This window comes from Schistocerca nitens, chromosome 5 (assembly GCF_023898315.1).
Source record: "Schistocerca nitens isolate TAMUIC-IGC-003100 chromosome 5, iqSchNite1.1, whole genome shotgun sequence".
NCBI lineage: Eukaryota > Metazoa > Arthropoda > Insecta > Orthoptera > Acrididae > Schistocerca > Schistocerca nitens.
In genome coordinates this window covers 139,131,027-139,147,104 of record NC_064618.1, presented here as the reverse complement: position 1 = coordinate 139,147,104, position 16,078 = coordinate 139,131,027, and positions in this window count along the sequence as shown.

Here is a 16,078-nt window from a genome sequence, read left to right as displayed (position 1 = left end):
GGTGGAATTGGGACGTCGTTCGGTAGCTTTCGTCACACTGGTCACGACATTCTGCAGCGGATGGTATGTCCCCTATGGGTCCCAGGAAACACAATGAGACAAGTCTGCAACTTTTGCAACAGTTCTCCACCCTCACGGGTGACGGAAGTTTAAGGTGGCGCCAGCTGCCGGGTACGTGATGGCCGTAATGTTTTCGGACAGTGCGTGTGTCATAGTCGTAGAGTTTTTGGAAACATGGAAGACAGTGACCGCTGACAGATGTTGCGAGACCTTGGCGTGATTGCGCGAAGCAGTCAGGAGGAAACGGCCAGGACTTCTCACCGAGGGCGTCATCTTCCTTCACGGCAACGCACGACCTCACAGAGCCAAGAAGACTACCATGCTGCTGAAGCAGTTTCGCTGCGACATCTTCACCCACGGACATCTTTGACCATCCTCCTTACAATCCGGACCTCGCTCCAAGTGACTTTCGCCTTTTTCCTCACTTGAAGGAACAGCTAGGGGGCTGACGATTCACTTCAGACGTGCAGGTGAAACACTTTGCGACAGCTTGGTTGAACACACAACGACAGGATTTTTACGAGATTAGTATATAAGGACTCATATCACGAAGCGACAAGGACGCGAAACGATACGGAGATACGCCGCAAAATAACCTACTGTATGTACTATCAGCTGGCCAGATTGGTTATATGAAGTGAAGTGAAATCCACCCGTTTCACAGCAGGCTTTGTATCCGTAGTTTCTAATCTCCCCTCGTACATGTACGTACGTAATCAGCAGACCCCGCATGGTGGATGGCGGAGGGTACCATGTACCATACTATTCGTTCTCTTCCTGTTCGTTCGCAAATGGTTCGGGAGAAAAACAACGTCTACATCCAGCGGAGGGTACCTTGTGCCGCAATAGTCATTCCTTTCCTGTTCCATTCGCAAATGGTTCCGGAGAAAAACGACTGTCTATACGCCTGCGTATGAGTCCTATTTTCTCTTGTCTCGCCTTCGCGATCATTACGCGAAATATACGCTTTGCATTCAGCAGCAAATGCAGGTTCTCTAAATTTTCACGGTAGAGTTCCGTGAAATGAACGTCTGCTTCCCTGATGGGGATCCCAAACACTCGAGCAGTACTCATGGGCCGCACTAATGTTCTATATGAGGTCTCCTTTATACGAGGAAGTTTTTCAGTCCTTCAAAGCAGTCAATAGCATTGGGTATAGCTCGTTGCCAGCGATATGGAAGTGTGAAACAATTGTGAAGCGAATGTAATGAAGTAATTCCTTCACTTTTAGAATCAAGTTGAAGTCATGTCTTAAATCTGGGGAGTGTGGTGGGTTGTACAGTATTTTCCAACCCCATAGATCGAACGAATCGGTCACATCATGCGCCCTATGCACCTGAGCGTTGTCATGCTAAATAATGAGCGGATCATTCTGAAAATATTGAAGCTCCTTTCTCAGAGCTGGTTGCAGGCTGTGTTCCAAAACTGAAAGACTCTGAGAAAGAATCGACGACAATTCCTGAAGAACCCTCCCATCATTTTGCAGGACAATGCTTGGGCGCAAGTTTTTCATTCGATGGGGCTGGGAAATACTGTACCACTCGTCACAATCCCCGGGACTGAGACCTTGTGGCTTCAACTTGATAATTAAATTGAAGGAAGGACTTCACTGCATTCGCTGCAGAACTGTTAGAGAGATACGTCGGGCAAAAGACCGCTCCTCTCAAACTATCCCTCCGACTTCCGCATACTGGTGACTAGTTCGAAGGACACTAAAACTTTGAAGCATGTATCCATTTTGTTTAAGTTGTAAATAAATAGTTGCCACTATAAAACCACCAACCCTCCTAGATGGGTTACACTTTCCTGAAATTCTCTCAATAAACCGAAGTCGACCTTGGCAGTGAGGCAAACGACAACTGCCCCTAAAAGAGTTAAGCCCAGTCCACAGCGACATTTGCGGTCGGAAACTTCACGGAGAGACAATTTCGACCGAGTATTGCACCTTCCGTTTGGATTAGTTAGTTCCATTTCCGGCGCGACAAAAATCGTTTAGCTTCATCGGAGAAAATCGCAGCTGTTACTCACCGGGCGCGGTCCAGGTGGACAGCGGCAGAGGCAGCAGGTACCCGCCGGAAGGCAACGCTTGCGCCGGCGCCAGCCCGTGCGCATGCGCAGAAGGCTCCGTCTTCCTGGTCTGCGGCTGCCACGCGGGCGCGTCCACCTGCAACACACCGCGGCCCGCCGGCTCGGCTACCGCGTCGCCTACATTGCGTCAGAGACACCCGTCTCAGCCTAGCACACTGGACAAACAATTAGTCACCCCCAGGAGTCACCACCGCCTCTAGCGCTGATACTGGGCTCCATTCGGTGAGGAAGAAGACCCTCATCTTTCTTCTTGCATGCGACGCTCAACTGACGTCACTTACAGATGCTTAGATCCCATACAGCAAGCAAACTCCGGAAATGTTAATTGCTGCAGTTACAAACACTCCCAGATATTTTCCGTAGAATTAAGACCGGTGGATTTAGCGGGTCAGTCGTGGTGCCAAAGGGTGCCTACGTGTTCGTCAAACCAAGAGCGAACGCGTGCGGACCAACAAAGATGGCTGCAGTATCCTCGGCATCCTCATCAAAAACATGTAGAAGAAGGGGAAACACTTGGCCACCGAGAATGTTGAAATAAGCATCCGATAACCAGAACGCGTGGGCGCAAGACATGTTACGGAAAACACTCCCAAAATGTCAAGGAACCACCTCCCACATGAACTACATCTTTCACACAGTGTGAATTAAAGAAATTATTGGCTCGGCGGTGTACTCGCACACAGAGAGGCAAAATTGCCAGTCTCCGACAACATTTCACACCCCTAATCAGTTGCTGCCGCGTTTCTTTGTTGTTTGCCCCAATGAAGACGTGCAGCTTTATGTGGTCGCGTCCTGCAATGGCCTTTTTCGAGGAACATGACACTAGGTCATTGTATGCAGTTACCTTTGCAATTACCTCATGGTAAATGATCTGCGAGTGGTACGGTTTTCCCTGTAGGCACCATGGACACTCCACGATTATTCACTAGCAAATCGAGCAACTTGATTCAGGCCGTGATCATAGGCATTACTAACAAAATTGCTCCTTGTTGACTAATATTTTGTACGGTGTGATTGCAATAACCAGTTGTTAACATGGTTACAAAATAGATTACTTTCCTAAATTATTTGTAACGCACTGTCGTTTTCCTCTTGAGTGAGTTATAACCTTTCCGTAAAAGTTAAGTCTTTGGTCGTTCCAGTCTAGCACTGATCCAATTTACAGCTTTCAACGAGAACAGATACCGATGCGCGCTTAATTGGTGCATCCGTGACAGTAGTCACTTATCTACTAGACGTGCTGAAGCTAATATGTCTTCTCCCCAAACTTTCTTATGGTACAGTAAAACCTACCCAATTATGATTTCAAGTAGCATGTCTATTTTTCCCTCATACTTTGTCACCTCTCCTCAACATTTTCGTGACTAGGGTGTGGTTGGTAGCCGGGGGGCGTGTTCTAGCGTCGTTCCTGTGAAGGCAAACCTCTATGACAGTGGAAAGAAAATCGGGAAGGGCCAAAGAAACGAGGAAGAAGGAAGGCGAAGCAGGAGGGGGACGAAGAAGTAGTAGTCGAAGAAGAATAAGGTGATGATGAATTGACAGGAACAGTGGACACTAAAATGGGAAGATGGCGGAGATGTGTGACAGAAAATCAAGAGGAGAGTCAGACTGGACTATGGTGGGCAATACTTCCATAAGACGTATCTATCCCTGGCACAGACGTCTGCTGCACATGTTGTGTTATTTACTACTAATCTGCCTTGAATTGCGATGAAAAAATGAAATACTATTCGCGTTACTGATGTAGATAATGTATACCCTAAGATAAAAAAACGACACATCACGAAGGCATTATCCAAATGGAACGGAATTCGGCAGATGTGCTGTACACGTACAGACAAACAAATGATTACAATTTCATAAAAAGTGGATGATTTATTGAAGAGCAATAGCTTCACACACTGTGCAAGACAATAAGGCGTTGGTAAAACTCTGGCTTTTATACAAGTAGTTATTCTGCTTGGCACTGATTGGTAGAGCTGTTGGATGTTCTCCTCATCGTACCAAATTTTGTCCAATTGGTGCGTTAGATCGTCAAAACCCCGAGATGATTTGAGGGCCCTGCCCTTAATGTTCAAACGTTCTCAACTTGCGAGAGATCCGGCGGCCTTGCTGGCCAAGGTAGGGTTTGGAAAGCACGAAGACGAGCAGTAGAAACTCTCCCCACGTGCGGGCAGGCATTATCTTGCTGAAATGTAAGCCCAGGATGGCTTTCCATAAAGAACAACAAAAGGGGACGTGGAATATCTTCAACGTACCGCTTGTCAAAGGGTGCGACGAATGACAACCTAGAGGGGCTTGCTAGGGCAATAAATGACACTCCAGATCATCTCTCCCGGTTGTCGGGCCATATGACGGCCGACGGTCAGGTTAGTACACAGTTGCTGTATCCAGATACGTCTACGGCCTGTAACCTCGCTGAGTCTAGTATAATTGTCTTCAGTGATGAGTCTCTCATCAAATTGAGCCCCAATGATCAGCGAAGACGTAAGTTATTGACTTGCTAAATTTGTGAAGCGCTTTCTCTTGACTAAATTATCTCATTTTTCTGAATCTGTAGTCATTTGATAGTACATGTACAGTGAGTACGTAAAGTCTCTCCGCAGCAGGAAGTTACGCCTATCTCGTCTTGCGGGATACGTAAGGTTGGCGGCACTTTCATGTCGCTTTATAAGCTTGGGCCGGTAGTACTGCTAGTGGCTGCAGTTAGGATTCAGTATCATTAACAATTAAATTCATTAGTTATATTAATTATCATTAAATACACCGTTCTCACCAGCATCACAGCAGAAGCTGGAAATGTTATTCTCTCTTTCCTGTAGGCAAAGTTCAACACGTCTACGTTTATTTGCGAACATCTTTAGCAATGTTTCTTATGTAATCGAATGCAGATAGTCAATTGTCGCAGTCTCCAGTTCATCTACTGCCTTTTGGTTATTTTGATAGACAAATGTTTTGACCTAACACCGAAGGAAATGCCGGCCGCGGTGGTCTCGCGGTTCTAGACGCGCAGTACGGAACCGTGCGACTGCTACGGTCGCAGGTTCGAATCCTGCCCCGGGCATGGATGTGTGTGATGTCTTTAGGTTAGTTAGGTTTAAGTAGTTCTAAGTTCTAGGGGACTGATAACCACAGCAGTTGAGTCCCATAGTGTTCAGAGCCATTTTTGAACCGAAGGAAATAATCGGGCGGAGACAGATCCGGTGAGCGCGGGGCCAGAGATTTTCGTAATTTCTCTGTCTCCAAAGATTGCATGTAAAAGTCGTAAAAGTTCCGTATAAGCATTAGCGTTGTCTTGTCGGAACGATTGATCTGGTTTTCATTCAGCATGGCGGTAAACGATAAATTATCTAGGAATAATAACGGAAGTGACGGTAGTATCGAAAATGATCGGTCCTATAATTCGCGCTCCTGTTAAAGGCAATCCACACTCCGATTTTCTCTGCTTGCAATGGCGGTTCTCTTAAGGCATGTGGATTTTCTGATGACCAAATTAGTGAATTTTAGGAATCACTGTAGGCTGATATATGAAACCAAGCCCCGTCAGTGAAAAAGGTTTGATCTGAAACACCAACTCCATGTCGGTTAACAAATTGCTGAAACCACTGACAATCCGCTATTCGTTTCGTGTGGGCCGAACAATGTAATTGTTGCGCAGCAGTACTTTTGTACCTCCGCAGTTCTTTGGTTACGGCCTTGTGTGCTACAACGAGAGCCTTTAGCCTCTTGCGATAATCTCCTCGCTGATTTTGTTAGACTCCGCAACATGTCCGAAATGGCGTCAAGCCTCCGTTTTGTTAAAATTATGGGCCTAACAGTTTGCGGTGCATCACGAACTGAGTGTGTTGCCTGGAATTTGCGAATTAAATCACGTACAGTGTCACGATGTGGACACCTCCATGCAGGGAAACGCAATCGAAATTGCCGACTCACGTGCTCCGTGAAAGTTCCTGCACGGGAAATCTTTTGCACTAAAAACGCTCTCTCTACAGCAGTAAGCATTCCCACTACACTTGTCTTACACAAGAACTAGACGATAACAGAACTAACAGCTGCAACCCACACGCAACACTACTACCCCCACCCTGCCACTGCAGCTCCACGGAACATGTGCAGGCGTGATTTGAATGTGCTGCCAACTTTACGCACCCTGTAGGGTGAGACGCGCGAGTCTCGACGCTGCGGGGAAACTTGGCGGACGCATGGTACTTCGCATTTACCGATTTTCGTCCCATTCGCATAATTTGTTTTTGGTGCATTGTATTTTTTTATTCTTACAGTGTGCTTTGAACTGTGTGTTGTACCATGTTTTGAATTCTGACATACAAAAAAACAAAAAAATGGTTCAAATGGCTCTGAGCACTATGGGACTCAACATCTTAGGTCATAAGTCCCCTAGAACTTAGAACTACTTAAACCTAACTAACCTAAGGACATCACACACACCCATGCCCGAGGCAGGATTCGAACCTGCGACCGTAGCAGTCCGGCGGTTCCGGACTGCAGCGCCAGAACCGCACGGCCACCGCGGCCGCCTACAAAAAAACAAATTACTGAAGTCTGTATCTATTACTTCATTTAATGTCAAGTTAGCAGAGCGATGAGAATTATACTAAACAAAATGGAGAGATGCGGGTAGAAGAGACGCATAGTCGAAGGATACCCTAGGCTACAAAGCAACTGATTAATTACCTGAACTTCATTTAAATGTAAAGGAATGTTGGCATTACACTTCATTTACTCCAGAAATTTACATATCTGGATCATCGAGTTTTTATCTTGCAAACTGTATTCAGTCGCCAGGCTGCTACAGTCTCAGGTTCGAATCCTGACCCGGGCATGGATGTGTGTGATGTCCTTAGGTTAGTTAGGTTTAAGTAGCTCTAAGTTCTAGGGGACTGATGACCTCAGGTGTTAAGTCCCATAGTGCTCAGAGCCATTTGAACCATATTCAGTCTTCAGTAGAATTCAGAGGGCACAGACCACCTGGGCGGTCTCACTGCTTGCCCGCATTACATCTTTTGTAGGAGATAAAGAACGATGTTCACTAATTGCAGCTGAAAGATTGGTATAACACATGGCAAAACTAACAGTATTAGTCCACGTGAAATGTTAAATGCAAAGCAAACAAATAATATTACATTGCTTCAAAATGGTTCAAATGGCTCTAAGCGCCATGAGACTTAACATCTGAGGTCAGCAGTCACCTAGAGTTAGAACTACTTAAACCTAACCAACCTAAGGACATCCATGCCCGAGACAGGATTCGAACCTGCGATCGTAGCAGCAGCGCGGTTCCGGACTGAAGCGCCTAGAACCGCCACAGTGGCCGGCCTACATTGCCTCTCATTCACTGAAAGACTGGGTGAGATTGTTCATTGTTCAGTTTTCTCTAGTGAATTACAAAAAAACTGAACAATAGCCCAATCGAGTTTGAGTCCACTGTTTTTGCACCACCTCACTTTTCGACGCGCAACAAAACTGAGAAAATGTTCTCCATGAATGTCCCCTCCAAAAACTACATTCCAAATAAAAAGAATAACTACTTATCGGTGGATATACTTACAGAGGTGGAAAAACAGGATGCAGCACAAGAACCTATTATTTCATAGCAGAAAACAATGCAAAACCAGAGTTTCAAGTCGACAGACTGTAGCAGTGACACAATTACGAAGTGTAAAAGTGGAAGTTCTCGTTTTCTAAAACAACACTGAAATCTGTTATTGTGAATGTGAGCGTCATATACTTGTGAACAACTGTTCAAGAACCGTAAAGAAGCATAGTTTACGTAAGTGTCGATCGACTGTCCGAAACATATAGAGTTGAAACTTGTTCCTTCATCTGTTACCTTTTTTCGCCCAAATAAATTTATCGCAGTAAGTCTTGAGAGCATGTTTCAGCCTCTTCTTTCTCTCACCATCAATATAACACAATCATGGTACCATACCGCAATCACACACACACACACATTTTAATCACCTAGACTCATTCAACACATGTAACTCACGACTCTCACACTTCGTGAAAGAAAGGTGCTGTTGTCCATGAAAGGAGAAAAACCTTTACAATTAGGTGGCGCCTCGGAGTCTCCAACCAACCATAGCACACCACTTCACTTTATCGGAAGCAGTATCTTAAAACCAATACTGTAAGAATACGAAAATTCCGGTAGAGACAGAAATCTACAGGAAAAAAAACTGTCATATCATGAAAACAATATGACCAATGCAGTATAAACCTGGTGATGTACATAAGTGTTGCAAGGGCCATGAACTCTGCGCCGAAGACCATTGGAAACTTATAATATGATCCATTGAACAATTACCTGGCTGTCCACTACAGTGACAGATGTTTACATATGGAGGACACCAAAGTGATAGCATACAATAGCATAAATCTTCCACCTGTGAAATCTGATGCGGGTTCTGTAATTGTTTGCGTGGTGTACAGTAGTTTACTGAGTAAAGCTAATACTGAAACGTCCCTGAAACCATCTTAGATCATCTTCATTCAACAAAGTAAGCATTGTTCCCAACAGGAGTTTACTTTCCCCGAACTGCAGCTGCCAAAAAAACCTGTCGCCATAGTTTCTTTTTTTTCTTATTTATTTTTATTCTGGAACACACCACTTCACAATCATGCCTTAAGGCAGTGGCAGAGGGTCACATGACCGCCTGGTAACTTAACAGTTCCACAGCATCTACAGAGCTCGATAGTGATCAGTGGGCATTTTAAGGAGGGGGAGACCATGATTGTGTCTGGTGAACTGATAGTTCGGCCACAATTAACGCGGAATTTACACGCCTTTTTCGATCTAGCACTGGCACCAATTTCTTGTTGATCAGCTAAATCGCCCAACAACTCGCCCATCAAGTATATCTGGCAAAAGATTATGCGGCACGTTGTTCGTCACATTCTTCCAACACAGTCCGCCATAGTCTTCTAACAAAATGTTCAAATGTGTGTGAAATCTTATGGGAGTTCACTGTTAAGGTCATCAGTCCCTAAGCTTACACACTACGTAACCTAAATTATCGTAAGGGCAAACACACACACCCATGCCCGAAGGAGGACTCGAACCTCCGCCGGGACCAGCCGCACAGTCCATGACTGCAGCGCCTTAGACCGCTCGGAGTCTTCTGACAGCTCCTGCCGATGTTTTATGGACTGCTATCATTCCTTAATGAAACTTATGTGCCTTGCACATATTTAGGCCTCTTCGATTTTATGCCACGAGGTAAAGAGCCACTGACAGCAATACTTCCACATTTTATTGAATTCTTGAAGTCAGAGCTCATGTACAGCTCTGTAAACTTAACCCTTCGTGTACTATGGTATAGCCAAGTTAATTTTGTCGACATACGTTCTTCCTGGCGTTATATTTTTATAGCTTTGGTATATACAGTCACAAAGACACCGAAACTTCACGTGAATTGCTTACACAAGTAGTGACGTTATTCTGCCATCAGATACCATGTGGTACACTCATCTAAAAGACGGTACTTCCACTTTCGGCACAGATAATAGCGGCGACGCGTCGTGGCATGGAAACAGTGGGGCCTTTGTAAGTCGCTCGAGGGAGTTGGCACTACATCTGCACACGCAAGTCACCTGATCCCCGTAAATTCAGGGGAGGGAGTCGATGAGCACTGACGCCACGTTCAATCACATTCCAGATGCGTTTGATCGGTTTCAGATCTGGCGAATTAGGAGTCCCAGCACATCAATTGGAACTCGCCACTGTGTACCTCTAACTACTCCATCACACTCCTGGTCTTGTGAAATGGCGTATTATCTTGATGAAAAATGTTACTGCCATCGGGAAACATGATCGTCACGACGGGGTGTACCTAGTCTGCAACAAGTGTACGATACTCCTTGGCCGTCCAGTTTTTTTCCGTCCCGCAGTACTGGTGTCAAGGAGCTGTTCCCCCGGATGACGACGGATTCGCGCTCTCCCACCGGCTTGATGAAGAAGTTATCGAGATTCGTCAGACTACACAGAGCTCTGCCACTGCGCGAGCGTACAGTGCCGATGATCACGTTCCCATTTCAGTCGTAGTTGCCGATGTCGTAATGTTAACATTGGCAGATGCACGGGTCATCGGCGGCGGAGACCCATCCTTAGGAGAGTTCGGTGGACTGTGTGTTCAGACACACTTGTACTCTGCCAGCATTAAAGTCTGACGTTAGTTACGCCACAGTTCGCCGCCTGTGCTGGTTTACCATTCAGCCCAGCTTACGACGTCTGACATCTGTAATGAGGAGTGAAACATACTCTCAAGACTTACTGCAATATTTATTTCGGCGAAAAAAGGAAACAGATGAAGGAACAGAGTGACCAATGGGCTCTTTTATGGGAGTATGCACGTGGTTTCACCTTGGTATCGCCACGTGTTGAGGACACTCACCACAGCACACCTCGAATAGCCGACAAGTCGTGCAGTTTCCGAAATGCGGGTGCCGAGCCTCCGGGCCATCACAATATGGCCTCAGTCAAACTCAGATAGATCGCGCGCCGTCCCCATTCTAGACACCGTGGATGTGTTTGACTAGCAGCCAGGTGATGCTGCTATGGTCTGGACGAATTTATAGCGATTCGTAGGTCGGCGTCATAATGCTCTGGCTGATCAGTGGATATTGTCTTATTAGAAATAACAAAAGAGTTTCGCGTTTTCACGCGTGGATGCATTGGCGGCACATAATTATGTCATTATTTTCAAAACTAATGACTCTACCGAATCCCACCATTAGTCTGGATAACTAATTCGCGACGCACATTTGTTGCGACTATGACGTTTGTTTTTTCAGCGTGTAACCTGATGGTCTTGACAACTATAAGTATATTACAAAATAGCTATTCTGTTTACTTTTTCTCTTTCTAAATATTTGTATGTAGAAGTTTAGTCAGAAAATCCCAAGGTAATTTCAAAATTTAATGAGTACTGAAGCCGGAAAGGAGAGGGTGGTGATACAACACGAAATTCTAAGTGGTATTGAGCAACGTTTTGGGTGAATTTCTGCAGACTCTATATAACTTCCACAAACACAGCAACACTTCCATACGGCACAGACGTCGCACCAGTTACTTTGTAACTAGCCAAGGAACACTCTACCGTTTAAACAGATTGGATAGCCTGTCAATAACGCAAAAAAAAAAACCTGACAATGCAAAATTTAGGTTATCTGCAGCCTAGCAGGACCAGAGGCAGGAAGAAAAGTTGATCTCTGCATCTACCAGAGTAGTAGAAACCTCAGTGGCTTCTTTGCACACTTATTTGTATGACATGTTGGAAGACATACGTGGCACAGTTCACATTTCAGACTATACACCGCTTCATGGTCAGTGTATTTAAATCAGCATAATGTTGAGGTGAAATGTTTTCGCGGCAAATGGGTATTCGCGGTCATATGTACATGGACCTTGCCGTTGGTGGGGAGGCTTGCGTGCCTGAGCGATACAGGTAGCCGTACCGTAGGTGCAACCACAACGGAGGGGTATCCGTTGAGAGGCCAGACAAACGTGTGGTTCCTGAAGAGGGGCAGCAGCCTTTTCAGTAGTTGCAGGGGCAACAGTCTGGATGATTGACTGATCTGGCCTTGTAACACTAACCAAAACGGCCTTGCTGTACTGGTACTGCGAACGGCTGAAAGCAAGGGGAAACTACGGCCGTAATTTTTCCCGAGGGCATGCAGCTTTACTGTGTGGTTAAATGATGATGGCGTCCTCTTGGGTAAAATATTCCGGAGGTAAAATAGTCCCTCATTCGGATCTCCGGGCGGGGACTACTCAGGAGGACGTCGTTATCAGGAGAAAGATAACTGGCGTTCTGCGGATCGGAGCGTGGAATGTCAGATCCCTTAATCGGGCAGGTGGGTTAGAAAATTTAAAAAGGGAAATGGATAGGTTAAAGTTATAGTAGGAATTAGTGAAGTTCGGTGGCAGGAGGAACAAGACTTTTGGTCAGGCGAATACAAAATCAAATAGGGGTAATGCAGGAGTAGGTTTAATAATGTATAAAAAAAATCGGAGTTCGGGTAAGCTACTACAAAGTTTATATGCCAACTAGCTCTGCAGATGACGAAGAAATTGAAGAAATGTCTGATGAAATAAAAGAAATTATTCAGATAGTGAAGGGAGACGAAAATTTAATAGTCATGGGTGACTGGAATTCGGTAATAGGAAAAGGGAGAGAAGGAAACGTAGTAGGTGAATATGGATTGGGGCTAAGAAATGAAAGAGGAAGCCGCCTGGTAGAATTTTGCACAGAGCACAACTTAATCATAGATAACACTTGGTTGAAGAATCATAAAACAAGGTTGTATACATGGAAGAAGCCTGGAGATACTGACAGGTTTCAGATAGTTTATATAATGGTAAGACAGAGATTTAGGATCCAGGTTTTATATTGTAAGACATTTCCAGGGGCAGATGTGGACTCTGACCACAATCTATTGGTTATGAACTGTAGATTAAAACTGAAGAAACTGCAAAAAGGTGAGAATTTAAGGAGATGGGACCTGGATAAACTGAAAGAACCAGAGGTTGTACAGAGTTTCAGGGAGAGCATAAGGGAACAATTGACAGGAATGAGGAAAAGAAATACAGTAGAAGAAGAATGGGTAGCTTTCAGAGATGAAGTAGTGAAGCCAGCAGACGATCAAGTAGGTATAAAGCCGAGGGCTAGTAGAAATCCTTGGGTAACAGAAGAAATATTGAATTTAATTGATGAAAGGAGAAAGGATAAAAATGCAGTAAATGAAGCAGGCAAACATGAATACAAACATCTCAAAAATGAGATCGACAGGAAGTGCAAAATGGCTACGCAGGGAGGGCTAGAGGACAAATATAAGGATGTAGAGGCTTATCTCACTAGGGGTAAGATAGATACTGCCTACAGGAAAATTAAAGAGACCTTTGGAGAAAAGTGAACCACTTGTATGAATATCAAGAGCTCAGATGGAAACCCAGTTCTAAGCAAAGAAGGGAAAGCAGAAAGTGGAAGGAGTGTATAGAGGGTCTATACAAGGGCGATGTACTTGAGGACAATATGGAAGAGGAGGTAGATGAAGATGAAATGGGAGATCCGATACTGCGTAAAGAGTTTGACAGAGCACTGAAAGACCGGAGTCGAAACAAGACCCCGGGAGTAGACAACATTCCATTAGAACTACTGACGGCCTTGGGAGAGCCAGTCCTGAGGAAACTCTACCGTCTGGTGAGCAAGATGTATGAGATAGGCGAAATACACTCAGACTTCAAGAAGAATATAATAATTCCAATCCCAAAGAAAGCAGGTGTTGACAGATGTGAAAATTACCGAACAATCAGTTTAATAAATCACGGATACAAAATAATAACGCGAATTCTTTACAGACGAATGGAAAAACTGGTAGAAGCCGACCTCGGTGAAGATCAGTTTGGATTCCGTAGAAATGTGGGAACACTTGAGGCAATACTGACCCTACGACTTATCTTAGAAGCTAGATTAAGGAAAGGTAAACCTACGTTTCTACCATTTGTAGACTTAGAGAAAGCTTTTGACAATGTTGATTGGAATACTCTCTTTCAAATTCTGAAGGTGGCAGGGGTAAAATACAGGGAGCGAAAAGCTATTTACAATTTGTACAGAAACCAGATGACAGTTATAAGAGTCGAGGGACATGAAAGGGAAGCAGTGGTTGGGAAGGGAGTGAGACAGGGTTGTAGCCTCTCCCCGTTGTTATTCAATCTGTAAGAAGAGAATACAAGCTTTCGAAATGTGGTGCTACGGAAGATTGCTGAAGATTAGATGGGTAGATCATATAACTAATAAGGAGTTATTGAATAGGATTGGGGAGAAGAGACGTTTGTGGGACATCTTGACTAGAAGAAGGGGTCGTTTGGTAGGACATATTCTGAGGCATCAAGGGATCACCAATTTAGTACTGGAAGGCAGCGTAGAGGGTAAAAATCGTAGAGGGAGACCAAGAGATGAATACACTGAACAGATACAGAAGGATGTAGGTTGCAGTAGGTACTGGGAGATGAATAATCTTGCACAGGATAGAGTAGCATGGAAAGCTGCATCAATCCAGTCTCAGGACTGAAGACCACAACAACAACAAAATGAACATGTTAGAATGACAGTGCACTTTCGTTAGCATTCCTTGCTACAATCGCGTAGTGTTTGGTCGAATACAAGACAAAATCACGCCGACGGCAGCGGTCTGCGATGAAGGGAACGCAACAGGATACAAGTAGATCATTTTGTGCAGCAAGCGCCCATTGTTAAGCTTTCTTGAGCCCAGGTAGTTGACTATGAAGCCACGCACACCTCTGTTTGTTCGACCTAACGTCCATCTAGCACGCCACTGCTTTCTGGCGCCATTACCATCAATTAATTCCACAGCCATCTCAATTTAAGCATAAAACGTTTTATTACTACGTCTAGATTTCCTGTCTGAAAAGTTTAAGTTTGTAGTAACTGACGGAAAGAAATGGAGTAAAACAGAAGTGATACCTGGCGTTCCACAAGGAAGTGTTATAGTCTCCTGCTTTTCCTAATCTATATAAACGGCTTAGAAGACAATCTGAACTGTCCTCTTAGACTGCCCGCAGATGGTTCTCTTATTTACCGTCTCGTGAAGTTAACAGATGATCAAAATCAATTGCAAAATGATTTAGACAAGATATCTGTATCGTGTGAAAAATGGCAACTGACTCTAAATTATGAAAAGCGGGAGTCATCCACATGGATTTTAAAAAGAATTCCTTTATTTTCGGTTAAGATAAATCAAACAAATCTAATGGCTGTGAATTCAACTAAATACTTAGGAGATTACAATTACGGAGAACATAAGTTGGAACGATGACATGAATAATGTTTTGAGGAAAGTGAACCAATGACGCAATTTATTGACTGAACACTCAGAAAATGCAACAGGTCTACTAAAGAGACTGCCTACATGACGCTTGTGAATCCTCTTCTGGAGTATCGCTGCGCCATGGTGGTATCCGCATCAGATAGCGTTGACGGAGGGCATCGAAAAAGTTCAAAAATGGGCAGCTTGGTTTGTATTATGGTGAAACAGGGGAGAGAGTTCCACGGATATGATATGCGAATTGGAGTGGCAGTCACTAAACGAGAGTGGGTCGGTAGAGAAATACCTCGAAGGTGGTTCGAATAACCTCTGCCAGGTACTTAGATGTGGATTGCAGAGGAGTCATGTAGATGTAGATGTACGTCGCTGAACTTTAGAAAATTAATGCGGAAGGTTTGTACAGCATTCACGATGACAATTTATGATTTAGTGACCTGTGATGAGTTACAGTATACATTGTATATTTTGTTCAATGTGATATTTTAATCGTAGCACACTGACCTTTTCTGATTATTTATCTCTGTCCATTACGCCTGAAGATCGCAGTGCAGTGCTCCTGAAAGCGATCGTCTTAAATAAAGAGAATGAAGCGATCTTACTGAGAAAGCGTACTGCAAGATTTAAGCACGCTGAATTTCATGACATCTTAAGTTATATTCGGTACATGTAGACGCCACAAATGCGCTACCAAATGGCTGAAACTGCCATACACACTTGGCAATAAGTATTGGTATTTCCCGTTGACTGTTCAGTTCATACTGTACTTTCCAAGTATGCTGCTTATGCGTCCATTTGTCGTGAACAATATACAGAAGCCTATAGGGGTACAGCGTTAATTCTCTGACTTACAAACTATAACTTTATTTCTAATCGCTGCCCCTGCGCTCCTATTGCTTTGGAATTTAGTTATTCCACCTGCCAGTACGTGTGAAACAGATAGGCTCGTATCCAGAAAACGACGGAAACGTTCTAAAAACGATTGATACCAATAATCGTCCAATAATATTAAATGGTGATCTCATGAACACAGCACTTCTTTGAAAATAATCCACAGACGAATCACATA